Genomic DNA, 27975 nt, shown 5'->3' with positions numbered 1-27975 from the left:
CCCTGAACATGGTAACAGGAGAATGGAATTATAACTATTTTGGAAATGTGAACTTACTTAGCAGTAATGTACTTGGTGAAAGAATTAGAAAATAAAATGTGATTATAGCGAAGTCTTGCTTCTTATACTTTTTGTCTGTCACTTTATACTGTTAAGCTATCTCAGTTTCCCAGGTTATTATTTAAGAAAGTAGGAAAAAAAAAAAAAAGAGAATGTAGGAGAAAACTAATCTGACTAAATAAGGCCCTGCTCCCTGGTTCATTTATTCCACAGAACTTCACAGGCCCTGATTTCTGTGACAGGCCGTGTTAGCAGTGGGAAAAGCAGGGTACCCCCACACCTGGAGTGATGAGCTGCAGTCACATGAGGAAGGTGGAGAGACGTCCCCTGGTCCCACAGAACAAGGCAACACGTGGCGGGGCAGTGGGGTTACAGGAGGAGCCCTCAAGTGTCGGTTCCTGAGACAGGGTGGTTTGGGGCTTTGTGAAGCTGGGTTCCTTCTGTGGGAGGTGATCGTGATGAGGCTGGGTGCTGGCAGCAACCAGATCTCTCGACGATGTCTTATGGGTGAGAAGAAAATTTGAAATAGCACATATACATTCAAAGTTCCTCTTCATTTAGAGATGAATCTCCTGGGTCCAAAAGACAAAGTGCACTTTGATCAGGATCAAGTAGACGCATGGTTTTTCTGCCTGAGTGTAAATACACTGGAAAGGTTCCAAATGAGACATGAGTGAATTCGGGTTGGCACACAGTCTTCTCAGTCTAAGGTTTATAGCTGAAGACATTTAGTTACAATGTTGCAGAAACCAGTACTCGGGAAACCAAGCATGACACTTGGAGAGTTGGAGAAGACAGGTTTATTACACCAGCGGGCCCAGAGGACTTAACACTCCAACCTCTGAGCCTCAAACAAAGGGATTGCAGTTTTTATAGACAGACTGTAGTGGGCAACATTACCTGTTAACAGGCTTGTTTAAACTAAGGGGTTTCTCACGTGTGGGAACAGTGGTCAAGATGGGGAGGGGGATTCCTGACCTGGACAGGTATGATTAAGCAGGTTTGCAGGGGCTGGGTGATTGCAAAGAGCAGGACAAGGGTGAGTGAGATAAACTCCAGTTCCTAGCATTGCAAGTCTTCACTTTCTGACGCTATGTGACCTATGTGATCTAGACTTTGCAAGGGGCAAGCTGAGTTACAGAGGCAGAAGGAGAAGGAGGTGCTGTAAAAATTTAACTTTTCCTCTTCATTCCCCCTTTTTGATGCTTCTATCCCTCATTATAGAAAGCATCACCCCATGTTTTTGGTAGGACACTCAGAGCTCCCCATCTTTTATGGGGCTGTATTGAACCATTACCATTTGTAACTTTGTGGATTCAATCCGAGAGGTTATGAACTGGGTAATAGCATTGAGAATACAAGGGCCAAACAAGAGTGCTGCAAAGAGCATGAAGTGAGGACCTGTTAAAGGGAGAAGCCATGATGGCCAACTCCAGATATTGCTCCAGTTACCCCAGGAATTAGCTAGGTTTTCTCTCCTTTTATGATTTGTTCCCTTAGCTGTTGGGCCATGTTCCTGACTATTTCTGACTGGTTTATATAAAAGTAGCATTCTTCATTCAAGAAGAGGCAGAGTCCTTCCTTTTCTGCTGCCTGTAGGTCTAGACCTCTCCTATTTTGCAAAACCACCCCAGCCAGGGCTTCTAGCTGGTCAGGTAAGGTAACTAAAGTTTTGGCCACTCTCTCAATGTCATCTGTGAAGTCTTTGGATAGTGTATGGTAGAAGATGGTTGGTGAAGCAATTCTTCCTATCCCCATACCTATCCCAGCCATGATTCCTAGACCAGCTAGTAGGGGTATAAACTGGATGACTCTTTTTGACCTTGTATGTGCTGCCAGAGGTATGGTGAGAGTCTGGTTGTTAGGGACAATATTCATCTGGGGAGTGAGGCAAGCTAAGGTGCAGATACCCATCTAATTGACAGGTAGACACAAGTAAGTATCTGTCCCACAAAGAAAAGGCCTTGATGGCTGCATTACCATCTGTTACAGCAAGGGACACCAGAAGGCTGCAAAGCAGCCTGCACATAACAGGTAACTGAAGACTAGCAAAAGGGTTTCTCCCCATCTTTGGGTTGTCACGGCTCTAGCAACTGAGCCTATCATGAAGGGGCGTCAGTTATTCTGTGGAGCAGTTTAGTTAGTAGGGATAATCGATCGTAAGAGACTTCTAATAGAATGAGGCTTCCCATTACAGTGAGATAACAGTTAACTGCAGCTTCAGACCCAAACACCAGTCCTGGGGTGTGACTGAAACTAGTCCTGTTGTGAAGAGCACAGAAATAATAGTAATCAGGGATAGAGTCCAGGCTTGACAATGAAAATCCATTGATATTTTGATAGCCAGATCCTCAAGCTTCTGTCGTGTGTTGACCAGCCAGCTGCCAGAGTGTGGCTGGAGCAAGTCTCAGCATCCTTCATAGGTGAGGGTCATTGTTTTTGTAAAGAGACCTTGAAAATGTTTTTGGGGTCCTGAATTGCTTTCCAGGTGTCCTCATTATAGGAAGCCGCTGCCTTCTTGACTCTGGTGTGGTGGATCCAAGGGATGAAACCTAAAACTTTAATAGTAGTAGGGGTTGGCAGGATGACCACGTGAGGGCCTGTCCAAACTGGCTGAAGTGGTTCCTTTTTCCAGTCTTTAACCCATACCTTATCTCCTGGCTGATAGGGATGAAACCAATTTCCCAGTGGAATGGGTATCCTTTCTCAGGTTTCTTTGGCGATATGGTGGAAGAATTTCCCAGGGCCTACACCTCCAGGTCAGCTAGTTGGTGGTATCCCTTGAGCTTTTTTATCACTGGGGGTGATCTCCCGTATAAGATCTCAAAGGGAGAATAGCCTGGGTCCTCGCGGTGCATTTACAGAGGGCGATGTGAGTCCACAGACTAAGGCAGCTTTTTCTAGCGTTGTCTGGGGCGTTGGTCGGGGAATATTCTTGTCATATTTCTACTTGGAGAAGCAAACTTAACAAGAAAGTTGAAGATATGTGGCCCAAAGATTAATAGAAGTAGAAAAGCTACCGAGGCACAACTAGGAGAACCAGGTCTAGACACTGGTCCGTGACATTGGTTTTTCTCTAGGTGTGAGAAGAGGCAAGAATTTGGACTCATAAAAAGGTTGCCTGAAAACATCTGACTATCTGAAGGCCTGTTTCTCTCGGTTTTTCCCAGAGCTCAGAGTGCCTAGTTTTTTGTCTCTACCCTTAACTCCTTTCAAGGGAGTGTTGAAGATCAACATCTTGTGGTGGTCATGATTTAATCTTTGTAGAGACAGCTGGCAAGGACCAACTTCCAGCTGATAGTCATTTTTATTTGATGGGTTAAAGCCTTACCTGGGTACAGTGTTAATGCCCTCACAATGAGTTCTCCAAAAAAAAAGGAAAACAGAAAAATCATGTTTCATTAAATATTAAGTTCTAGTTTTGTTAATTAAGTTCTGTGCTACTAAGACTCACTTCTGAGAGTTCTTTGTTATGTTATATTGCTACAAGGTTTAATTAAATTATTTAAAGAAGACACCCTTAAGATTGTCATAGTCATACTAGACTTCATAGTCATATTTGACCATGTTTGGGGGGCATTTCATGGACATTGTGTCCCGCAGTGCTGGGAAGGCTCATTCCCAGGTCTAACAAAGATTCCATTGACAGGCCACTCAATGTGTTGTCACTAGACTAGGCCTTGTAAGTAGCAAAAGTCTCTGGACCATACCTGTCTTACTAGCCTGCTGCTACAGGAAAACGTTCCCTCTTGTTTCTTCCCATAATTAAATTTACATTATTACAATTATTGATCTCATATGGAACTGCACATTAGCATTTTATCACAGGCTCTGTGACACATTTGGTAACATAAGAAATAATCTTCTGAAACAAGCTACATAGAAAATAATATAGCTAGCAGTTATTAGTAAGGTCACAAGCAAGAATTTAAGTCAAGAACTTTCATTGGGTATAGTCCGGTATACCCCAGGTCACCTGTGTCAGTTAAATGATTATAGCCAAGTGTTAATCTCCTGGTTGTACATCCTGGAGCATCTGACCTTTATCCAAAGACTGGTTGCTGAGGTAAAATTTAGAAACAATCTTAAGAGTGTCTTTTTTAATAATTTAATTAAACCTTTTAGCAATATAACAAGGAACTCACAGAAGTGAGTCTTAGTAGCATGGACCTTAATTAACAAAACTAGAACTTAATATTTAATGAAACATGATTTGTTTCTTTTCTTTCTTTTTTTTTTTTTTTTGGAGAACTCATTGTGAGGGCATTAACACTGTATGCAGGTAAGGCTTTAACCCATCAAATAAAAATGAAGTCTATCAGGGAACTGAGAAAAGCTAAGGGGCCATCTTGGATTTCCCATAGCCTTGGATCGTTGATGTTTAGCTGTTGTTTATTTATTTTTAATTTCCTGATGTAAGAGCAGACTGTCACCATGTTTTAAGGACGTCAAGACAGTAAAAGTCTAACCTTGAAGGGTTATTTTTGTTGAAGCAGAATGAGCTTTTTCTACGTGTACCATAATCTTAAATAATGTTTATTTATGTTACCAAAGTAACAAAAACATTTTAAAAACCAATGAAAATCACTTAAAGGCAAAGAAATTTATAGTCTGTTTTTGAGAGCTGCATTTTAAGAAAACTTTGTTCTCTAAACAGAGAGAAGACCAAATTCCAGTCTGGCACCAGCTTCCTGTTAATAATAAAATGTGTTTATCTGTTTAATCTTATAAAGTCTTTTCCAAAAATCTTGAACTAGCTGTATTCTTCTAAAGGCATGAGAGTAAAATAATAGAAGGCATGTTTAAAATCTGATTTTATTGCAATTGACAAAGAAACCTGGTCATAACACTTTAATATGAGAACTAGAATTATAATTAACCATATTTTATCAGGGCATATCAGATCTGTATGAATTTCACATAATTTTAGGATATCTATATTAGTAATATCAGCCATACAGTATAACCTGTAAAGAATTTTTCACCCCTTTAACAGCACTTCCCATGTAATTTAACATGTCCAGGGAACCCAGGTAGCTTAATAATTCTTTGGGGTGTCTCAGGGGCCCTCTGAAGCATCCCAAAGTTAGCTAGAAGTCAAGTTATTTAGGAAGTTTTGCCGATAAATATCAAAAGGTTTATCATAGTCAGGCAGGATCATGTAAGTTACTGTGAAATAATAATTATTTACTTAGCCAATGTTAACAAAAGATTTCAAAGGTTAATATAGAAGAGATCAATTAAGAGGTAAAGGAACTTAAATCTATTATCAAAAGCAGTTCAACATCTGAAGAAAGTATGTCTTCTTAACAGAGAGAAAGGCCAAATTTAAGTCTTTGCACCAGCTTAATTTAAACTCATTTAGGTAAACCTCAATTAAATTTATTTGAAATCTAGTCCTAACCATGCACAAAACATTTTTACAGGGTCCACTTTCCACAAACCTTTTAATCACTTTCTGTAATAGCCACCTGCAAGTCAAACCTACTTTCTTTTCCCTTTATAAAATGTAATTTTATTTTTATATCTTCTTTATTTAAAACACACATCCTACTTTCTTATTAGATTAGCAAACAAACATTGATACTAGATATTTAATACTGAATATTTCCCAGTTCACATGAATCTGAAATTTTTTTAGGTTTTTTTTTTTTTTGTATTTAGAATTCTTTGGTTTTTATACACGTATTTTTCTTTAGGGCAATTAAATTAGAACTCATTTACAACTTCAACAATATTATCAGAAAAAAGACATACACTGAGACATACATAAATCCAGACAGACAGACTGAGTGAGATCTTATAGTTTTCTATTTGAAATTTAAAATATCTCTCTGACACCACCCCCCACTTTTTTCCCCTTCTGTTTGAAGTTCTAATTTGCCCAAGGCTGAGGTCTCAGGCAAAGCTGACTGTATATTTCAAGGACATGGAAAGGTTTAACTTCAAGCTTTTCCCTGGGCAGGTCTTTTAACAAGCTAGCTGTTCTTAATTGCACACGCAAAAAGAATTGGTTTTGTAGTTTCCAAAAGTTTCTTTCAAGTTTCTTTTCAATCAGCAATCACACACTCACAATCATGCAGAGGCTACCACAATGCCTCCCTTCCTCCCAAGTCCCCAGGTCTCCCTATCTGATGCTCCCTTCCTGGGAGCCCAGGGAGGTGATCAGTCTCCTCTTCTAGCCATTGGGGTAGGTTCCTGCTTGGGGACCGGCCCCAGGGCCTTATCCTATCCTGTGATCATTCCTAGTGAGTTGGTCTGTCTCTCCAATGAGTTCAGTTGGGGTTCGGCCTTCCGAAGAGTCAGAACACCTTTCCAAAGGAGAACCTAGAATACCGTCAGGTGGCGTGCCTCCTCTATTATCTTGGGGTTCCTTTGCTCCAGCACAGCCGAGCCAACCGTCTGGTGTCTGAAGTGGCCAGCGTAGTTGGAATCTCACTGGAGCCTCCAGACATGTTACAGAAACCAGTACTCGAGAAACCAAGCACCATGTTCAGAGAGTTGGAGAACTCAGGTTTATTATGCCAGCGGGCGCAGAGGATTTAACACTCCAAGCTCTGAGCCCCAAACAAAGGGATTACAGAGTTTTTATAGACAGACTATAGTGGGCAACACTAGCTGTTAATAGGCTGGTTTAAACCAATGGGTTTTGCGTGCCCGGGAACAGTGATGGGGATGCCTGACCTGGACAGGCATGATTAAGCAGGTTTGCAGGGACTGGGCGATCGCAAACTGCAGGATAAGGGTGAGTGAAATAAACTCCACTTCCTAGTGGTGCATGTCCCCACTTTCTGAGACTACGTGACCTACGTGATCAAGACTTTGCAAGGACCAAGCTGAGTTACAGAGGCAGAAGGAGAAGGAGGTCATGTAAAATTTTAACTTTTCCTCTTCAACCACTCTTAGCCTTCCTGTAGGATTTTAATGGGGAACTTTTTTGAAACTGGCAGATGGACTCTTAAACTGATGGAGTGGCTCTCCTAGGTGGTGAGACCCCAAGGCCATAAAAATTGCTCTGAAGCTGAATTCACACAGCTCAGAATCCGCCTTGAAGGTGAACGGTGGTGCATTGTGCATATCTTAGCCAGATTTTGTGAAGAAGTCTCCCACTGTCCTTGTCCTCCCACTGTCTCTTGTCTGATACCTGATCCTCACGAAGGTCACGGCCATCACGGAGCCCAAGGTTACATGTGTAGGTGTTCAGGCAACTTCCATCATGTTGCTGGTCAAAATCCTGGCCTTCTCTGCCCACTGAAATTAAACAAAAAACACAAAGATAGAGTGGGCAGGCAGTAGAAAGGTGGCTATAATTCTCAGCCAGCAGAGAGAACAAAGTAGGCTCATGCCTCAAAAAGAGCCCCCTGTCTATGAGGAATCTAGGGGCTTATATAATCTAAGGGCTCCAAGTCAGGAGTCACTGATGAGGAACAAAGGTGTTAGGATCTTGATTCCTTTCTCTTGCATCGCTTCAAAGTCAGTCATAGACTGGCTCAGTAACACATCCATTGAGCCTGGCAGTTCAGTGACTCAGTGGCCTTCTTTCTGATATGTAACTATAAGGGGAATGGTGTTGTAAGGATAATCACCAGATACAGGATATATTTAGCATAGAATCGAAGAAAAATAGGTGTGAAGTGTAGCTCCTGAAGAGTTAGGGGGCAAAAAATAGTTACAGACATGCAGAGATCAGAACAGTTAAAGTAAAAAGAAACTAGGAATGTTCAGGCCTGCTCACTGTTCTCTTTATCTTCTTTGTTCTCAGGAAAGGGATAGAGAAAAACTCATTTTTTTTCCCAACATATGGTCCAGAGAAATTTCTTTGTCTAAACATATAACATTTACAACAAAAGACCTTTAAAAATGTGATTGCTGCTAGATGGCTGATGGCATTTTGAGTCTGGCACAGCTCAGAAAACTCACGTTCTTAACAATACAAGGACTTGTCTGAAATCACACCATAGCATCACCTAGGTACTTCCATAGCTGCTTTATTTTGTTTGTGCCAGAAGTCCTCTTGGAGGAGGTCGCCATTAACCCCGCTATAGGGCTGCCAGGCGGGCGATCCACAAACTGGAGAGCAATTACACCGAAGAAGTTCTGGCACTCCTGAGAAAGCTCTAAGCCCCACAATAGACTTCCCAACTTGGGAATCTGACAAAAGGGATTGAGAATCTTCAGGGAAACTGACTTTGAACATCGGTGAGATGTCATTACAGAACTTCCACAGAACTGGGAAAACAGAGACTCTCAGAGGGCAGAAACAAAACCTTTGTGCACCAGGACCCAGGAGAAAGGAGCAGTGGTCCCACAAGAGACTGAGCCAGACTTGCCTGTGAGTGTTCGGGAGTATCCAGTGGAAGCCTGGGTCAACAACGACATGCTGTGGGGTTAGGGCCACTTACAGCAGCAGTCCTGGGAAGCATAGCATGCTGGCACAAATCCTCTTGAAGGAGGTTGCCGTTATCCCAATCATAGTTTGGTCCCAGGTCAAAATACAGGGTAGGAACACAGCCCCACTCATCAGCAGAAAATTGGATTAAAGGTTTACTGAGCATGTCCTTGCCCAACAGAGCAAGACCCAGTTTTCCCCATGGCCAGTCCCATCCACCAGGAAGCTTGCACATGCCTCTTATCCTCAGTCATCAGAGGGCAGAGAGAATGAAAACCACAATCGCGCAAAACTAAGCTAATTGATCACACGGATCACAGCTTCATGTGACTTAATGAAACTATGAGCCACGCCATGTAGTGTCACCCAAGATGAATGAGTCATGGTGGAGAGTTCTGATAAATGTGGTCTACTGGAGAAGGGAATGGAAAATCACTTCAGCATTCATGCCCTGAGAACCCCATGAACAGTATGAAAAGGCAAAAAGGTATGACACTAAAAGACAAACTCCCCAGGTTGGTAGGTGCCCAAAATGCTTCTGGAAAAGAGTGAAGAAATAGCTCCAGAAAGAATGAAGAGGCTGAGCCAAAGCAGAAACACCAGGCAGTGTGGCTGTGTCTGGTGGTGAAAGTAAAGTTTGATGCTGTAATATCATTGTATAGGAATACTATTGTATAGGAACCTGGAATGTTAGGTCCATGAATCAAGGTAAATTGGAAGTGGTCAAACAGGAGATGTCTAAAGTGAACATCAACATTTTATGTATCAGTGAATTAAAGTGGATGGCAATGGGCGAACTTAGTTCAGATGACCATGATATCTATTAAAGTGGGCAAGTATCTCTTAGAAGAAGTGGAGTAGCCTTTATAGGTGCCATTAGAGTCAGAAATGCAGTACTTGGGTGCAATCTCAAAAGTGACTTTATGATCTTGTTTCATTTCCAAGGCAAACCATTTGCTATCACAATAATCCAAGTCTGTGCCCCAGCCACTGATGCCAAAGAAGCCAAAGCTGAACAGTTCTATGGAGACCTCCAAGACCTTCTAGAAAAATTAAAAGTGAAAGTGAAGTCACTCAGTCTTGTCTGACTCTTTGTGACCCCATGGACTGTAGCCTACCAGGCTCTTCCATCCATGGGATTTTCCAGGCAAGAATACTGCAGTGGGTTGCCATTTCCTTCTCCAGGAAATCTTCCCAACTCAGGGATTGAACCCGGGTCTCCTGCATTGTAGGCAGATGCTTTACCCTCTGAGCCAACAGGGAAGCCTAGAACTAACACACAAAAAAAGATGTCCTTTCCATCATAGGGAATTGGAATGCAAATGTAGGAAGCCAAGTGATACATGGAGTAATAGGCAAGTTTGACCTTGGAGTCTAAAATGAAGCAAGGCAAAGGCTAACTGTGTTTTGCCAGGAGAATGCATGGGTCATAGCAAATACCCTCTTCCAACAACACAAGACATGACTCTGCACATGGACATCACCAGACGGTCAATACCAAAATAAGATTGATTATATTCTTTCCAGCTGTAGATGGAGAAACGCTATACAGTCAGCAAAAACAAGACCAGGAGATGACTGTGGCTGAGATCATGAACTTCTTATTGCAAAATTCAGACTTGAGTTGAAGAAAGTAGGGAAAACCACTAGACCATTCAAGTATGACCCAAATCGAATCCCTAATTATTATACAGTGCAAGTGAGAAATAGGCTCAAGGGATTAGATCTGATAGGCAGATTGCCTGAAGAACTACCATCACAGATTTGCAACACTGTACAGAAGACAGTGACCAAAACCATCCCCAAGAGAATTAAACGCAAGAAGGCAAACAGGTGTCTGAGGAGTCCTTACAAATAGCTGAGAAAAGAAGAGAAGAGAAGGGCAAAAGAGAAAAGGAAAGATATACCCATCTGAATGCAGAATTCCAAAGAAGAGCAAGGAGAAATAAGAAGACTTTCTTAAGGGAACAGTGCAAAGAAATAGAGGAAAACAACAGAATGGGAAAGACTAGAAATCTCTTCAAGAAAATTAGAGATACCAAGGGAACAATTCATGCAAAGATGGGCACAATAAAGAACAGAAAAGGTATGGACCTAACAGAAGCAGAAGAGATTAAAAGAGGTGGCAAGAATACACAAAAGAACTGTACAAAAAAGGTCTTTATACACCAGATAACCACGATGGTGTGCTCACTCACCTAGAGTCAGACATTCTGGGGTGTGAGGTTAAGTGGGCCTTAGGAAGCTTTACTATGAACAAAGCTAGTGGAGGTGATGGAATTCCAGCAGAACTATTTCAAATCCTAAAAGATGGTGCCGTGAAAGTGTTGCACTCAATATGCCAGCAAATTGGGAAAACTCAGCAGTGGCCACCAGACTGGAAAAGGTCAGTTTTCATTCCACTCCCATAGAAGGGCAATGCTAAAGAATATTCAAACTGCCCACACAATTGCACTCATTTCATATGGTAGCAAGATTGTGCCCAAAATTCTCCAACCTCAGCTTCAACAGTATGTGAACTGAGAACTTCCCCATGTACAAGCTGGATTTAGAAAAGCAGAGGAACCAGAGATCAAATTGCCTACCTCCGTTGGGGCCTAGAAAAAGCAAGAGAGTTCCCAAAAAACATCTACTTCTGTTTCATTGACTACACTAAAGCCTTTGACTGTGTGGATCACAACGAACTGTGGAAAATTCTGAAAGAGATGACAATACCAGACCAGCAAACTTGCCTCTTGAGAAACTTTTATGCAGATCAAAAAGCAACAGTTAAAACCAGACGTGGAACAATGAACTGGTTCCAAATTGGGAAAGGGGTACATCAAGGCTGTATATTGTCACCCTGCTTGTTTAACATATGCAGAGTACATCACACAAAGTGCTGGGCTGGATGAAACTCACGCTGGAATCAAGAGTGCTGGGAGAAATATCAATAACCTCAGATATGCAAATGACAGGCTTCCATGGTGGCTCGGACTGTAAAGATTCCGCCTGCAATGAGGCAGACATGGGCTCGATTCCTGGGTTGGGAAGTTCCCCTGGAGGAGGGCATGGAGACCCACTCTGGTATTCTTGCCTGGAGAATCCCCAAGGCCAGAGGAGCCTGGCAGGCTGCAGTCCATAGGGTCGCAAAGAGTCAGAGATGACTGAGTGACTAAGCACAGCACAGCATGGAAATGACACCACTCCATGGGCAGAAAGCCAGGAGAAAGTAAAGAGCCACTTGATGAAGGTGCAAGAGGAGAGTGAACAAGCTGACCTAAAACTCAGCATTCAAAATACTAAGATCATGGCATCCAGTCCCATCACTTCATGGCAAATAGATGGGCAAACAACATAAACAGTGACAGACTTTGTTTTCTTGGGCTCCAAAATCACTGTGGACTGTGACTGCAGCCATGAAATTAAAAGACGCTTGCTCCTTGAAAGAAAACTGTGACAAATCTAGACAGCATAGTAAAAAGAAGAGATATCAGTTTACTGACAGAGGTCCTTCTAGTCAAAGCTATGGTTTTCCCAGTCATCATGTACAGCTGCGAGAAGTGAAGTGAAGTTGCTCAGTCGTGTTCGACTCTTTCCTCCCCATGGAATGTAGCAGGTCAGGATCCTCTGTCCATGGAATTCTCCAGGCAACAATACTTGAGTGGGTTGCCATTTCCTCCTCCAGATCTTCCCAGCCCAGGGATCGAACCTACATCTCCTACATTGCCAGGTAGATTCTTTAACACTGAGCCACTGGGGAAGCCTGACTTCATGTAATACGTTGCACAGATCAGACAATCAATATGTATTTGTTAAATGAGTTACATGCACATTACTTCATAAAAGTTACCTCAGCCATGCCTGACAGAGATAACGGAGTTTAGTCTAAAAAGGCAAATATAAGTGAGAAAATGCATTCATGTATATTCTCTTTTATATACAAACATACAGATCCTTTAAGAAATTAGATATTTTATTCTAAAATCTCTATATATTTGGTTATAATGAGTTCTATTTTAATAAATAAAAGTCTTAATTTTGAAACAAATGTTTTATTTTAAACACTTACCTTTTAGATCTTATATCTGATGAATCAAACTGGATATTCATAGGTCCAGGATTTATTTCATGATCTCCCTCAGGGATGAGAAGATGCCTAGGATCACTATCCATATTTGCCATTTTTCTCAGACTCTAAGCACTAAAGAAATCAGTCCTGTAATAAATCAGAAAAGAGAAATAATATAAAGTTTAATATAAGAATTATTTTACTACTGATAGGTAATACATTTGCATGTACAAGAAATAAAAAACACAGGAATTTGCTGAAGATATCTTAATGAGATATATGTCTAAAATACTTATATCATCAGAAATTTGCTAAGTTGAAAAGAAGTTACTACTTATTTTCCAGCTTAATAAAAAAAGAAGCAAGGCAATCCATTTCCAGTAATAAAACAGATTAGGCTATTTGGGCTCATTTTCCTGACGAAAACAACTGAAAATACTGGGGAAAATATAAAAAAAAATTTTTTTAAATAGTAAGGAAAAGCAGACCATTTGTAAGTGAATTTAAGGAACCTAGAAAGTAAGTAGCTCGAACAAGTTGGTTCCGTTCTGAAGGTATTTGCTGTGCCAGGAGAAACTGTGCTGGGGTTTTCAACATCTTGTGGAATCGCAGGGAAATAAAAGACAAACACCAAAATTCATCCAAAGTAAGGAATGAGTATAAGATATCACCCCCATCCCTATTTTCAATACAGCTGTGACTACAGAGCGCTTCACCATCAGATTAGGAGTTAACAGGAAGAAATTCCAAAGAAAGGCAATGCCAAAGAATGCTCAAACTACTAAACAACTGCACTCAACTCACACGCTAGCAAAGTAATGCTCAAAATTGTCCAAGTCAGGCTTCAACAATATGTGAACCGTGAACTTCCAGATGTTCAAGCTGGTTTTTGAAAAAGCAGAGGAACCAGAGATCAAATTGCCAACATTCACTGGATCATCAAAAAAGCAAGAGAATTCCAGAAAAAACATCTATTTCTGCTTTATTGACTACACCAAAGCCTTTGACTGTGTGGAGCACAATAAACTGTGGAAAAGTCTTCAAGAGATAGGAATACCAGACCACCTGACCTGTCTCCTGAGAAATCTGTATGCAGGTCAGGAAGCAACAGTTAGAACTGGACATGGAACAACAGACTGCTTCCAAATAGTAAAAGGAATACATCAAGCCTATATAATGTCACCTTTCTTATTTAACCTCTATTCAGAGTACATCATGAGAAACGCTGGGCTGGATGAAGCACAAGGTGAAATCAAGACGCCGGGAGAAATAGCAAAATCCTCAGATACGCAGATGACACCACCCTTATGGCAGAAAGTGAAGAAGAACTGAAGAGCCGTTTTATGAAAGTGAAAGAGAAGAGCGAAAATGTTGGCTTAAAGCTCAACATTCAGAAAACTAAGATCATGGCATCTTGGTCCCATCACTTCACGGCAAATAAATGGGGAAACAGTGGAAACGGAGGCTGACTTTATTTTCTCGGGCTCCAAAATCACTGCAGATGGTGACTGCAGTCATGAAATTAAAAGATGCTTACTCCTTGGAAGGAAAGTTATGACCAACCTAGATAGCATATTAAAAAGCAGAGACATTACTTTGCCAACAAAGGTCCGTCTAGTCAAGGCTATGGTTTTTCCAGTGGTCATGTATGAATGTGAGAGTTGGACTATAAAGAAAGCTGAGTGCCAAAGAACTGATGCTTTTGAATTCTGATGTTGGAGAAGACTCTTGTGAGTCACTTGGACTACAAGGAGATTCAACCAGTCCATCCTAAAGGAGACCAGTCCTGGCTGTTCATTGGAAGGACTCATTGAAGCTGAAACTCCAATATTTTGGCCATCGGATGCGAAGAGCTGACACATTTGAAAAGACCCTGATGCTGGGAAAGATTGAAGGCAGGAGAAGGGGAGGACAGAGGATGAGATGGTTGGATGGCATCACTAGCTCAATGCACATGGGTTTGGGTAAACTCCAGGAGTTGGTGATGGACAGGGAGGCCTGGTGTGCTGAAGGCCATGGTGTCAGAAAGAGTCGGACACAACTGAGCGACTGAACTGAACTAAAAAGTGCCTCACTCCCTCACAAGAGAATTGCAAACAAGTTTTCTTGACACTGACCACAGCCTGTGTGCGTGTTTGTATGTTTCTGTGTGTGTGTCTGTGTAGAGGGAAATCTTATACACTACAAACTGAACCTCATGGATTTGCAAGGTGATCAAAGAACACTTAAAGCTATGAACATAATTTCAGGTTACTTGCTTGGTAGAGCTTATAGTTAATTGGCTGAAGCAAATGTAAATCTTTTCCTTGAGAATCCAGAAAACACTGATCCTAGGCCTCACAAAAGGCTTGCAAACAATTCTTCAAGAACAATGAACACTACACTGTCAAATATAAACCAACATATAAAGAAACAAAATGCTATTAGTGAGAACCAGAAGAAACAGCTTCACTAAGGCTTCAACCACATTCTTATTATCAGAATAAAATTATAAAACAATTATGCTTCCTACCTTTAAACAAATAAAGGAAATGTGGATATTTTCAAAAATTAACAGCATGCTTGAAAAGGACTAGAGTGAACACTTAGGCCCAGATAAATAACAACAAAGAAAAAAATAATGAAACTAAACATAATAGCCAAAATTTAAAACTCAATGGATGTATTTGAAAGTTGAAGAGAGGGTGCTGGCAACATGGTAGAATAAAAGCTACCTTTATCTGTTCCTTTCAAAGGACAACCAGTAAAACATCTATAACATAACAAAAGTGCCTCCACCCAACACACTAGGATGCTGGAGAATTCCACACATCTGTACATCTAAGAGTGAACAGACTAGATAGAATATTTAGAAGAGGGGGAAACTGAGGGAGGGAGAGACCAAGGGAAGAGTGATGGTGGTGCCTGTAGTCCTAGCCCTCCAGCTTAGCAGCTGAGACTGCAGCTCCAAAAGACTGGATAGCAGCAGGGGAGGTGGGCACACGACTCCTGCCTCAGAAGCTGCCATGAACACAGAGGCCAAGACAGAGAACCTTACAACACTTCACCCAGCATAGGTGCCACTCTCTTCTCCCTCCCCCTGCAATGTCAGAGCCTGTAATTCAGGACATCCTGGATATGAAGTAAGGGACCACCATCCTGGCTAGAGCAGAAGGCAAGGCACCAGCAACCCTGGAGGCACAAGAAGCAATAATGAGTGCCCAGGGTAACAATGCCAACGGAGGTGATGGAGGATGGAGAGTGAAGATTCAAATATAACTACAGGTAGTTCAGGTAAGAGAAATCAAAAGATTGTGCACCACTTACTGGAAAAGAGAAGAAAGGCCTCTAACTTCTAATCTATTGAATCTGTTATAATCAAGCCAAAAGGTGTTTGCCACTTGAAATTTGTCTGTGGAGAAACAGTTCATTAGGCACCGTGAACCATAGTAACACTGCGCTGCTGCTGTTGCTAAGTCGCTTCAGTCGTGTCCGACTCTGTGTGACCCCATAGATGGCAGCCCACCAGGCTCCCCCGTCCCTGGGATTCTCCAGGCAAGAACACTGGAGTGGGTTGCCATTTCCATCTCCAATGCATGAAAGTAAAAAGTGAAAGTGAATTCACTCAGTCGTGTCCGACTCTTCACGACCCCATGGACTGCAGCCTCCCAGGCTCCTCCGTCCTTGGGATTTTCCAGGCAAGAGTACTAGAGTGAGTTGCCATTGCCTTCTCCGAACACTGCACTACAAAATGACAATTCTCCAAAAACTAAATGTAAAGTAATGAAATATTGTGACCTAATTGAAACAGATTCAAAATATTTGTCATGAAGAAGCTCCACAAAGTACAAGAAAACACAAAAAGGCAGATTCAAAGAGCTCAGGAATAAAATTAATGAGCAGAAGTAATACTTTAACAAAGAGATTTAAACTGTAAAATAGAACTAACTGAAAATTCTAGAGCTGAAGAATTCAATAAATGAAACGAAGAATGAACTACAAAGCAACGGAAGTAGAGCAGACTGGATAAAAGACAGAATTGGCAAGCTTGAAGATAGAAATCGAGAAAGAATACCAGTAGGAGAGGAAGAAAATAAGATATTTTTTTAAATCAGAAAATTCTACAAGAGCTGACTGACTCTTTTAGGAAGGACAACATTAGGACATTGGGTTTCCCAGAAAAGAGAGAAGGGGACAGAGTTTATTTAAAGAAATAATAGCTGAGAATTTCCCAAGCCTGTGGTACGAACTGGATATACAAGTCTATGAAGCTAGGAGAACACCTAGTTACCTCAATGCAAAAAGAACTTCTCTAAGACACATCATATTAAAACTGTCAAAAGGGGTTTCCCTGGTGACTCAGTGGTAAATGATCCATCTGCCAGTGCACGAGACATGGGTTCCATCCCTGATCCAGGAAGATCCTACATGCCAAAGAGCTACTGAGCCCATGCACCACAACTATTGAGACTGTGCTCTAAATTCTGGGAGCCACAACTACTGAAGCCCAGGTGCCCAGGCATGCATGCCACAGTGATGAAAAGCCCTTGTACCACAACTAGAGAGCAGTTCATGCTTGTTGCAGCTAGAGAAAGCCCATGCAGCAATGAAAACCCAATAAAGCCATAAAAAATAACAACAAAAAACTGCCAGAAGTGAATCACAAAGAAAAAATGTTAAAGGTAGCTAAGGGAAAAAGGATAATAACCTATAATGGAACCTCCATTATACACAGAAAATCCTACACTGCCACCAGAAAACCACCAGATGTCACTGATGAATTCAGTAAAGTTGCAGTATACAAAATTAATATACAGAAACCTGTTGTTAATTCCACACTCTAATAATGAATTACTCAAAAGAGAAATTAAGAAAATAAGTCCATGTACCATTGCATCAAAAAGGAATAAAAAATCTAGAAATGAACTTATCTAAGTAGGCAAAAGACCTGTACTTGGAAAACTACAAGACACTGATAAAAGGGATTGAAAATGCACAAATAGATGAAAAGATATACCATGTTCGTGGGTTGTAATTAATACTGCTAAAATGACCATACTACCCAAGGTAATCTACAGATTCAATGCAATCACTATTAAAATACCAAGGGCCTTTCTCAAAGAACTATAGAAAAATAATTTTAAAATTTGTATGGAAATACAAAAGACCCTGAATAGCTAAAATAATCTTGAGAAAGAGAACAGAGTTAAAAGAATAATGTTCTTTGGCTTCAGACTATACGACAAAGCTACAAAAACAAATAATAATAAAAATCACAACTATGACATAGGCACAAACACAGACAAACAGATCAATTAAAGAGGATAGAAAGCACAGAAACAGACTTATGCACTCACAGTCAATGAATCTATGACAAAGGAGGCAGGAATACACAATGGAGAAAAGAGTTTTTTTCAACAAGTGGTGCTCAGAAAACTGGACAACTACATGTAAAAGAATGAAATTAGAACATTTTCTCACACCAAATACAAAAATAAACTCAACATGGACTAAAGACCTAATATAAGACTGGAAACCATAAAAACTCCTAGAGGAAAACATAAGCAGAACATGCTAACATAAATCACAGCAGTATTTTTTTTATCTGTATGCTAAAGCAAGGAGAAGGAGATGACAGAGAACAAGACAGCTGGATGGCATCACTGAATCAATGGACATGAGTTTGAGCAAACTCCGGGAGATGGTGAAGGACAGGGAAGCCTGGCATGCTGCAGTCCGTGGCGTCACAGAGAGTTGGACATGGCTGAGCAACTGAACAACAAATGCTAAAGCAAAGGAAATAAAAGCAAAAATAAATATGACCTAATCAGACTTAAAAGTTCTTGCATAACACGAAGGAACCAGTGACAAAACAGACAGCGTACTAAATGGGAGAAAATATTTGCTAATGGTATGACTGATAAGGGGTCAAAACTCAAAATATATAAACAGCTCATACAACTCAACGAAAAAATCAAACAACCCATTTTAAAAATGGGCAGAAGACCTGAATAGACATTTTATAAAGAAGACATACAGATGGCCAACAAGCACAGGAAAAGATGCTCAATATCATTAATCATCAGGGAAATTCAAAACCACAATTAGATATCACCTCACACCCATTAGAATGGTTATCATCAAAAAGGTAAGAAATAACAAGTCTTGGTGAGCATGCCGATATAAGGGAACCCTTATGCACTGTTGCTGGGAATGTAAATTGGTGTAACCACTGTGGAAAACAGTATGAATATTTCTCAGAAAAACTAAAAATAGAACTACCATATGACTCATCAACTCCTCTTCTGGGTATATATCCGGAAAAAAAAAAAATGAAAACCTTAATTCAAAAAGATACAGGTACCTCAATGGTTAGAGCAACATTACTTAAAACTGTCAAGACATGGAAGCAACCTAAGTGTCCATCAACAGATGAATGAATGGATAAAGAAGTTGTGGTATATGTACAACGGAACACTTTGTTGTTTATTTGCTAAGTTGGATCTGACTTCTTTGTTACCCAGTGGACAGTAGTCCATTAGGCTCCTCTGTTCATGGGATTTCCCAGGCAAGAATATTGGAGTGGTTTGCCATTTCCTTCTCCAAGTGATCTTCCCGGCCAAGGGGCTGAACCTGGGTCTCCTGCACTGGCAGGTGGATTCTTAACCACTGAGACACCTGGGAAACTCTAGATATTTCCTTAGTAAGTAAGTAGGTGGCAGTCACTCAATCATATCTGATTCTTTGTGACCCCGTGAACTATAGCACAGCAGGCTCCTCTGTCCATGGAATTCTCCAGGCAAGAATACTGAAGTGGGTGGCCATTCTCTTCTCCACGGGATCATCCCAATCCAGGTATCGAACCTGGGTCTCTTATGTTGAAGGCAGATTCTTTACTATCTGAGCTACCAGGGAAACCCTAGGCATTTCCTTACTATATCTGACTCTTTGTGACCCCATGGACATATCTGACTCTTTGTGACCCCATGTATTAGAGCGCACCAGGTTCCTCTGCCCATGGAATTCTCCAGGCAAGAATACTAGAGTAGGTAGCCATTTTCTTCTCCAGGGGATCATCCCAATCCAGGATCCAACCTGAGTCTCCTGCATTGCAGGCAGAATATTTACCGTCTGAGTCACCAGGGAAGCCCTAGTTATTACCTTAGACAGCAATAATCTTTCTAGTAGCAGTGAAACAGATGAAAAGTCAATAACCAAGTCAGAGTAGGGAAAAAAGTTACCTGCTTAAACAATGGTGGAAATACATGCTTACACTTACATGGTTCTCACTTACTTTGCTAACCAATGCTCTCCACTGTATTGGTTCCTAAACTACACCAGGATGTGGCTGAATTTACAAACAGGATTCTTTGAACTCCCAGAGATGATACTTTCACTGATTATTGAATGTTAGGAAACCAGAAAAGAGGAAAATCTAAAAAGGTTCTTAAATTTCAGTCAGCCTTAATAAAAAGTAGTAATCAGGGTTGAGGAAAATATGAAGGATATTCAGGATTTGACATAAAAGTTCCAGTTTAATCACAAACATCTATTTTTTTTTTCCTGAGCAAACACGAAATTTGCATTGTCAAATTAGCCTTTGATTCCAAACAAGTAGAAAACTGATATTTCAATGATTTAAAATAAATCATGAATGAGTTCAAACTTCAAATCCAAAGTTCCCAGTGCCTTTCAGAGATTTAATAATATTCAAATAAATATGAAGAATTGTAAGAAAATGGATAATTTTCAGTTGCCTCAACTTTAAATTCACCCAGAAAGCTGTCTCAAAGGAAATTTAATATCTTTTTTGAAAGTCTTGATGAGAACTATAAGATATCTTAAAATCTGATGAATTAGGCTGAGAGGTGAACTGGAGTTTCATAGCTAATATTACAGGATAGTGCTCTCAATGGTTGAGTAAACTGTTAAATATTCCAAAGCATTATTTTTGTCATAGACTAACACTAATACAGGAGACTAAATACACAAAATGACATAAACAGACATACTCACTTCTATTTCATTCAGTCCTCTGACCTTTAAAACAAAGTCCCAGATGCAAGATTAACATCAAATATAAGTCATTTAATAATGAGCCCCTAATCATTTAAGATTGGTTTTAGTATGAGGCCTCAAGACAAAAACAGCTTATTAATAACTGGCTTGCTAATACCTATGCTGAAACATTATCTCCACAAAAAGAACATGGAGAACATCAAAAGGAAGCTCCTGTAACGTCTTTTAAAAGGTATTCATTTCAATCAGTTCCAATGAGATGGATGAGACTGGAGCCCATTATACAGAGAGAAGTAAGCCAGAAAGATAAAGACCAATGCAGTATACTAACACATATATATGGAATTTAGAAAGATGCTAACGATAACCCTATATGCAAAACAGAAAAAGAGACACAGATGTACAGAACAGAATTTTGGACTCTGTGGGAGAAGGCGAGGGTGGGATGTTTCAAGAGAACAGCATCGAAACATGCACATTATCTAGGGTGAAAGAGATCACCAGCCAAGGTTGGATGCATGAGACAAGTGCTCGGGCCTGGTGCACCGGGAAGACCCAGAGGGATCGGGTAGAGAGGGAAGTGGGAGGGGGGATCGAGATAGGGAATACATGTAAATCCATGGCTGATTCATGTCAATGTATGACAAAAACCAGTACAACATTGTAAAGTAATTAGCCTCCAACTAATGAAAAAAATAAATGGGAAAAAATAAATAAAAGGTATTAACCGCGAGCATCACCATATTTCAAAGAGTGTCAGTCCTTTCCACTCCAGGTTCAGAAACTTCCTTTCACAATTCTTTGAGAAAGCTAATTTATAGTACTGGGTTGGCCAAAAAGTTCCTGCGGTTCTAAAGAAAAACAGAAGACACATTTTTCATCATTTTTACCAAGAACTTTATTGAACAACATATTCACCAATTGCAACATATTCACCAATATGCAGATGAAACTACTCTAATGACAGAAAGTGAAGAGGAACTGAAGAGTCTCTTGAGGAGGGTGAAAAGGAAGTGAAAAAGCCAGCTGAAAACTCAACATTCAAAAAACGAAGATCATGGTATCTGGTTTCATCACTTCATGGCAAGTAGATGGAGAAAAAGTGGATGCAATAGCAGGTATTACTTCCTTGGGCTGCAAAATCACTGTGGACTGTGACTGCAGCCACAAAATTAAGGCGCTTGTTGCTTGGAAGGAAAGCTATGACAAACCTAGACAGCATATTAAAAAGCAGGGACATCCCCTGCTGAGGGCAGGAGAAGGGGGACATCAAAGGATGAGATGGCTAGATGGTATCCCCTGATGCAGCGGATGTGAACTTGGGCAAATCTTTGGGAGATGGTGAGGGACAGGGAGATCTGGCATGCTGCAGTCCACAGAGTTGCAAAGAGCCGGACACAACTGGGCAACTGAACAACAAATACTTATTCTGATCATCACAGCACCTTCCACCTCCTCCTGCACACTATCATTGCATGAGTGAGAAAGGAAAGTTCACACACTTCCATGTCAATCTTACTTCTTTTAAAAAATGAAATAGGACTATTAAAATGTCTTTCAAACAGATATTTAGATTAGTCTGTGCTGCCTAATGTAAGATAGATAAATGAATAATGTACTGCTCAGCAACAAACTAGCATGGAAAAGAGTCATGGAACAAAATTTAGAGTGGAGAAGACAAAATCTGTGTCATCTGAATTGTGGAGACTTACATAGGGAAATTTCACAAATTCATTTGTTTCTTCTGGATAGAACTTAGACTCAAGCATCAATTAGCCAAAAAATGTAATCTAACCCGAGAGACAGAAATTTACATTAAAAAAAAAAACTACATGTTTTAGAAATGCATGAGCAACAGCTTGCAAAGGTTCTAAAGCAACTAGAAGAGAGTATGGAGCAGGGAGCCAGATAAGCATCCTGAGGACCTCAAAGAATGGTGCAAGTTGGTTAGAAAGATACTGGGACATGTAGTCATGAGTAGGTTGGGCAAGGAACACTGTGTGGCTTTTGCTTTACATTGTCAGACCTTCTACGGTCTGTTTATATTTTTTCAGAAAATATGCAAATACATACAAAATAGGATTATGTATTCATCTTCCTCTAAAATTTTAACTATGTGTACCACTTCTTGAAACTCCAGTACTTTGGCCACCTCATGCGAAGAGTTGACTTATTGGAAAAGACCCTGATGCTGGGAGGGATTGGGGCCAGGAGGAGAAGGGGACGACAGAGGATGAGATGGCTGGATGGCATCACCAACTCGATGGACATGGTTTGGGTAGACTCGGAGTTGGTGATGGACAGGGAGGCCTGGCGTGCTGTGATTCATGGGGTCGCAGAGTCGGACACGACTGACTGAACTCAACTGAACTGAACCACTTCTTTAATATTCAAATACCATTCCTAAAAACAGAAAATATATTTAAATATATGAGGAATTTTAGAATGCTTTCTCTTTTTTTCCCAATCCTGTATTATGTACACAGTGTGCTAATTAAAAGTCTTCAAAAATCTAAAAAAAAAAAAAAAAAAAAAAAAAAGGCAGGGACATCATTTGGCCATCAAAGGTCCATATAGTCAAAGCTATGGTTTTTACAATAGTCAGGTACAGATGTGAGAGTTGGATCATAGATAAGGCTGAGCACCAAAGAACTGATGCTTTCAACTGTGGTGCTGGAGAACACTCTTGAGAGTCCCTGGGACAAGAAGGCGATCAAACCAGTCAATCCTAAAGGAAATCAACCCTGAACATTCACTGAAAGGACTGATGCTGAAGCTGAAGTGCCAATACTCTGGCCACCTGATGCAAAGAGCTGACTCATCACAGAAAAGACCCTGTTGCTGGGAAAGTCTGAAGGCAGGAGAAGGGGCAGCAGAGGATGAGATGGTTGGATGGCATCAGAGACTCGATGGATATGAGCTTGAGGAGACTCTGGGAAATAGTGAAGAACAGGGATGCCTGGCATGCTGCTGTCCAGGGGTCCAGGGGGTTGCAAACAGTAGGACACAACTTAGTGACTGAATAACATTCACCATTTTGTTTCACTACCTTCTGACATTTTTCGGGCAATTTTATAATTCCGTCGTCCCAAAGATTTTTATCTTTTTGAGCAAGAAACTGTTTCAGGTGCTTCTTACAATCTTCCAGGGAATTGAAATTTTCCATTAAGAAAATTTTGGAAGGACTGAAATAAATGGAAATCTGAAGATGCAGTGTCTGGTGAATACAGCGAATGAATCAGACTTTCCCAGCCAAGCTGTAACAGGTTTTGTCTGGTCATCAGAGAAATATGCAGTCTTGTGTTATCCTGATGGAAGACTATGTGTTTTCTGTTGTCTAATACCAGATTCTTTTCTTTGAGTGCTGCTTTCAGTTGGTCAAGTGGGGAGCAGCACTTGTTGGAATTAATAGTTCTGTTTTCCAGAAGGAGCTCATAGTAGACACGTCCCTTCCAATCCCACCATATACACGACATCACGTTCTCTGAATGGAGATCAACCTTTGGTGTGGTTGGTGGTAGTCCATTTCACTTGCCCCATGATCTCTTTCATTCCACATTACTGTATGGTAGGTATCCAATTTTTATTGCCCATCACAATTTGTTTTAAAAATGGAATTTTCATTAAATAGAGAATTGAATGCAGAAATATGGTCAAGGTTTTTTTGCTTAACTTACAGGGAACCCAAACATCAAAGCAATTAATACAACCAAGCGGGTGCAAATGATTTTCAATGCTGGATTTGGATTTTCTGAGCATGTTGGCTATTTCCCTTATGATATAAAGTTGACTGTTCTCATTAGTGTCTCGATTTGATCACTCTCAACTTCAACTGGTCTACCTTAACATGGAACATCACCCAGCAAGTAATCTCCAGTACTGTACTTCCTTGATGGCTCAATGATTACAGAGGCCACCTGCCAATGCAGGGACACAGGTTTGACCCCTGCTCTGGGAAGAGTCCCCGTGCCACTGGGCAACTAAGTCCATGTGCCACAATTACCAAGATTGTGCTCTAAAGGCTGGGGGGCACAACCACTGAGCCCATGTGCCAGAACTACTGAAGCCCGTGCACCCTAGAGCCTGTGCTCCACAACAAGAGAAGCCACTGCAATGAGAAGCCCATGCATTGCAACTAGACAGTAGCCCCTCCTCTCCGCAACTAGAGAAAAGCCCACACAGCAACAAAGACCTAGCATAGCCATAAAGAAAGAAAGAAAGAAAAGAATGTAAGAAATCTCCAGCACAAACCACAAACCATTTTGTCACGTTTCATTAGTCATGCCACCTTCTCCATACACTGCACAAGTCTATTCTTGTGTTTCAGTTGCCTTTTTACCTTTCAGGAAATAAGAAAGCATAAAATGCCAAAAATGTTGCTTTTTTCCTTCCCTCTTCAATATTAAAATAGCTACACAAAAATTCATCAATTTTGATGATTTTTTTAATGCTCACTGATATGACAGCTGTTACAATACAATCTAACAGAACTGCTTCAAATGAAGTTAAAGTCAACAAAGCACTACTACAGCATCTTACAGAAAACAACCAAATGACGTTTTTGGCCAACTCAATACATACGCCAAGATGCTAGCAACAATCTGCGCTAACAGGCACTGGCTTTTCCCCAAAGAAATGGATAATGAACCCACCATATATGCATTTATGAGTGAGAATTACTAGTAACTAATACTTCTGCACATGGCAGAGTTTTAGATACTACATTTATATTTAGTTTACCAGGCTGGAGGTTGATATTTTTTTTCCTATAAATGGCCAGATAGTAAATATTTTAGGCTTTGCCAGCCATACGGTCTGTGCAACTACTCAACTTTGCCTTGTAGCACAAAAGAAAATATATAAATGAGTAAGCATGGCTGTGTTCCAGTAAAACTACATAAAAAGTACATACATTTGGCAGTGGGCCAAGCTTGGTCATAGTTTACTCACCTATCCAATACACCAATATAAAAGAAAATGGGGGACTTTCCCATTCGTCCAGTGGCTAAGAATCTGTGTTCCCAATGCAAGGGGCCTGGGTTCGACACCTGGTCATGGAATTAGATTCCACATGCCACAACTAGAGCATCCCACATGCTGCAATTAAGACCTGATGCAGCCAAATAAGTAAATATTTTTTAAAAAAGCTAATGGAATTATACCATTAAAAAGCCAGCCTGGTGAAAGCAGTTTTGTTATGTATATGTATGTTCTTCTATGTATTGTAAGTCTATAACTTCTATAAAGTCCAGAAATGGACTTATCCAAACCTCTTCCTTATGAATTGCTTAATGGTCAACCAACAGGAGCTATAATATTTAAATTCTGATGTGACAGTTGGATCAACAAATCCTTCAAGAGGTGTAAATTTGACAGTGCTGGGAGAGAATGTGGTTTAATAAAGAAATTACCAGTTAAAACAATGCAGTAGCACCAGAAAACCTGTCCTCCCACACTGGGGAACACTACTATAAATGCTCTAAAGTTACGTCTAGGGAGGAAAAAAGAAAGAATACTGGTATACTGGTAAAGGACTTAAATTTAAGTGTATTATAAAATGCTTGCCTGGTAGGGGTTTTTAACCTATTAATGATAATTTTTTTTAATTTTATGGTCATATCTCCTTTAAAAAAAATAATACTATAAATCATTATTTTAATTTGTAATTCATGCATTCCCATCCTCCTATGCTGTTTATCTTTTATTGTAACTATTCAGGGTATTATGAAAATCACAATAAACAGCAACTACTTTTACGTATGTAACTGAGATATGCAGCATTTAAGATTGAGAGAAGAAATCTAAGGCTAAAGGTTCTCAGAGCTCTAGTGGGCACACCGTGGGAAAGCTGAACTTTATTTTCTTCCAGTCAAAGAATCTATAGGTGATATTTTAGTTTGCTACTTATCTGTCATCTTCACATGAAGTTTGTAGATGTTTGTGAAGAAAGGAGATTTTTGTTCAAGTAAAAACAATTTCTTTAACCTACTGGAAAATTTAAGGGCTTCCCAGGTGGCCCTTGTGGTAAGGAATGCACCCGACAGTGCAAGAGAGGGAAGAGACGCTGGTTCGACCCCTGGTTCAGGAAGAGTCCCTGGATAAGGGCATGACAACCCACTCCAGCATTCTTGTCTGCAGAATCCCATGGAGAGAGGAGCCTGGCGGGTTACAGCCCCATAGGGTCGCAAAGAATCTGAAAGGATTGAAGCGTCTTTGCACCCACGCATTGAAAAGTTTAAAGCCTTTCCCTTCAGGGGTTGCCTGGTTACCTTGCATATGACAGCAGTAAAAAGGTAAAAGAAGGGGGAACAGGTTAGAGTTTGCTAATATACTGATCGCAGCAATAGGTTAAGGCAAGGCTTGAGAGTCACGAAAATTAGGTTTCAGTCAATAACTGGTTGTCTGGTGGTGAGCGACTCAATTTCTTCATCTCGGTGGGCCTGACTTTCCTCATCTGGAAAGTCTCAACGCACTTGATAGCAACTCTCAAAGACCCCTTCTAGCTCTGCTATTTTAAGACAGGAAGATGTCAAGCCACCTACTATCAGGGCACTAGCTCTCACAATCGAGCCGGGGGTGGGGGTCCGGGAGAAGAGTGACAAGGACTTACAGTTCTGACCCTCACTCCCCACCCCTTGCCAACGCCATCTGCGGTCCGAGCTCGAGGAATCAAAGGGGTTCCCCCCCCCCCCCACTACTTCCCCTCTCTAGCTGTCTGCTACTCCCACTACTATAATTCTCCCAATTATCCACCTCCCTCTTCTCACCTGGGTCTTCACCCACTGTAACTTTGCCTTTTCCTTAAGGCTTCGGCAGACACGACCCCCACAGTCCCTCGAGTTCTCCCAGCCACGGACTGAGTCCCCTACTTTGCTCGCACCCGAAGGCTGCAGGAGCACGCGCCGCCCCTCCGGACAGGACTCCACGGGCCCCAGCTTTGGCCTCACCGCTCCCGCAAGAAGCCACCGTTCCGACGCGTTTCCCCAAAGAACTTCCCCGAGTGACAGCCCGCTCCGATGCAAGCTCAGTCGTTCAGGCCGCTTCTCCCCTCTTCCCTCCGCTCCTTCCCCGGAGGTGAGTTTGCAAAACCCGGAACGTGCTCTACCTGAGCAGGCCAAGCCCAGAAACTCAGAGCGTTTGGCGGGAAGGAGTACACCCCTTCCCCAATCTTCTCACCTTGCCACAGCGAGGCTTTTAAGTCCCCTGGACAGGAACAGGCAAAGGCCTAGGTCGCGGGGGCCGGCGGGGGATGGAGTTCTGAGAGCACCAAGCCGGCAGCCGCAGTCAAACCTCCCGCCGTCGCGGACTACCACTCCCAGAGGGCTCGGCGACAACCAACACGCCTCCCGCCGCAGAGCTCAACCCACCCCCCGACCCCGCCTTCAGCTTCGGCTTTTGTTTGGGCTTCAGCTTCAGAAAGAGGGGCGGCCCGGGTGGACAAATCGCTCCCCCCAGCCGCGTGACGTCCGCGCTGGAG

General features: G+C 41.3%; 1 long non-coding RNA gene and 1 pseudogene across 2 annotated transcripts; both read right to left on the bottom strand.

Moving 5' to 3' along the window:
- LOC136154641 (interleukin-31 receptor subunit alpha-like) overlaps positions 1-27975 on the bottom strand; it is a 337454-nt pseudogene that overhangs the window by 185579 nt on the left and 123900 nt on the right.
- LOC136154148 (uncharacterized) lies at positions 8-27797 on the bottom strand. 2 transcript variants are annotated; one of them, XR_010660482.1, is made up of 3 exons: positions 27675-27797; positions 12501-12647; positions 8-560 (listed from the first exon to the last, which is right to left on the bottom strand). It is a non-coding gene; the product is annotated as an uncharacterized lncRNA (long non-coding RNA). The 2 variants fall into 2 exon arrangements; XR_010660481.1 differs by lacking the exon at positions 8-560 and adding an exon at positions 5749-7311.

This window comes from Muntiacus reevesi, chromosome X (genome assembly GCF_963930625.1).
Source record: "Muntiacus reevesi chromosome X, mMunRee1.1, whole genome shotgun sequence".
NCBI classification, from domain to species: Eukaryota; Metazoa; Chordata; class Mammalia; order Artiodactyla; family Cervidae; genus Muntiacus; species Muntiacus reevesi.
The sequence above is the reverse complement of the archived record's forward strand: the minus strand, read 5'-3'. Positions and strand labels throughout refer to the sequence as shown.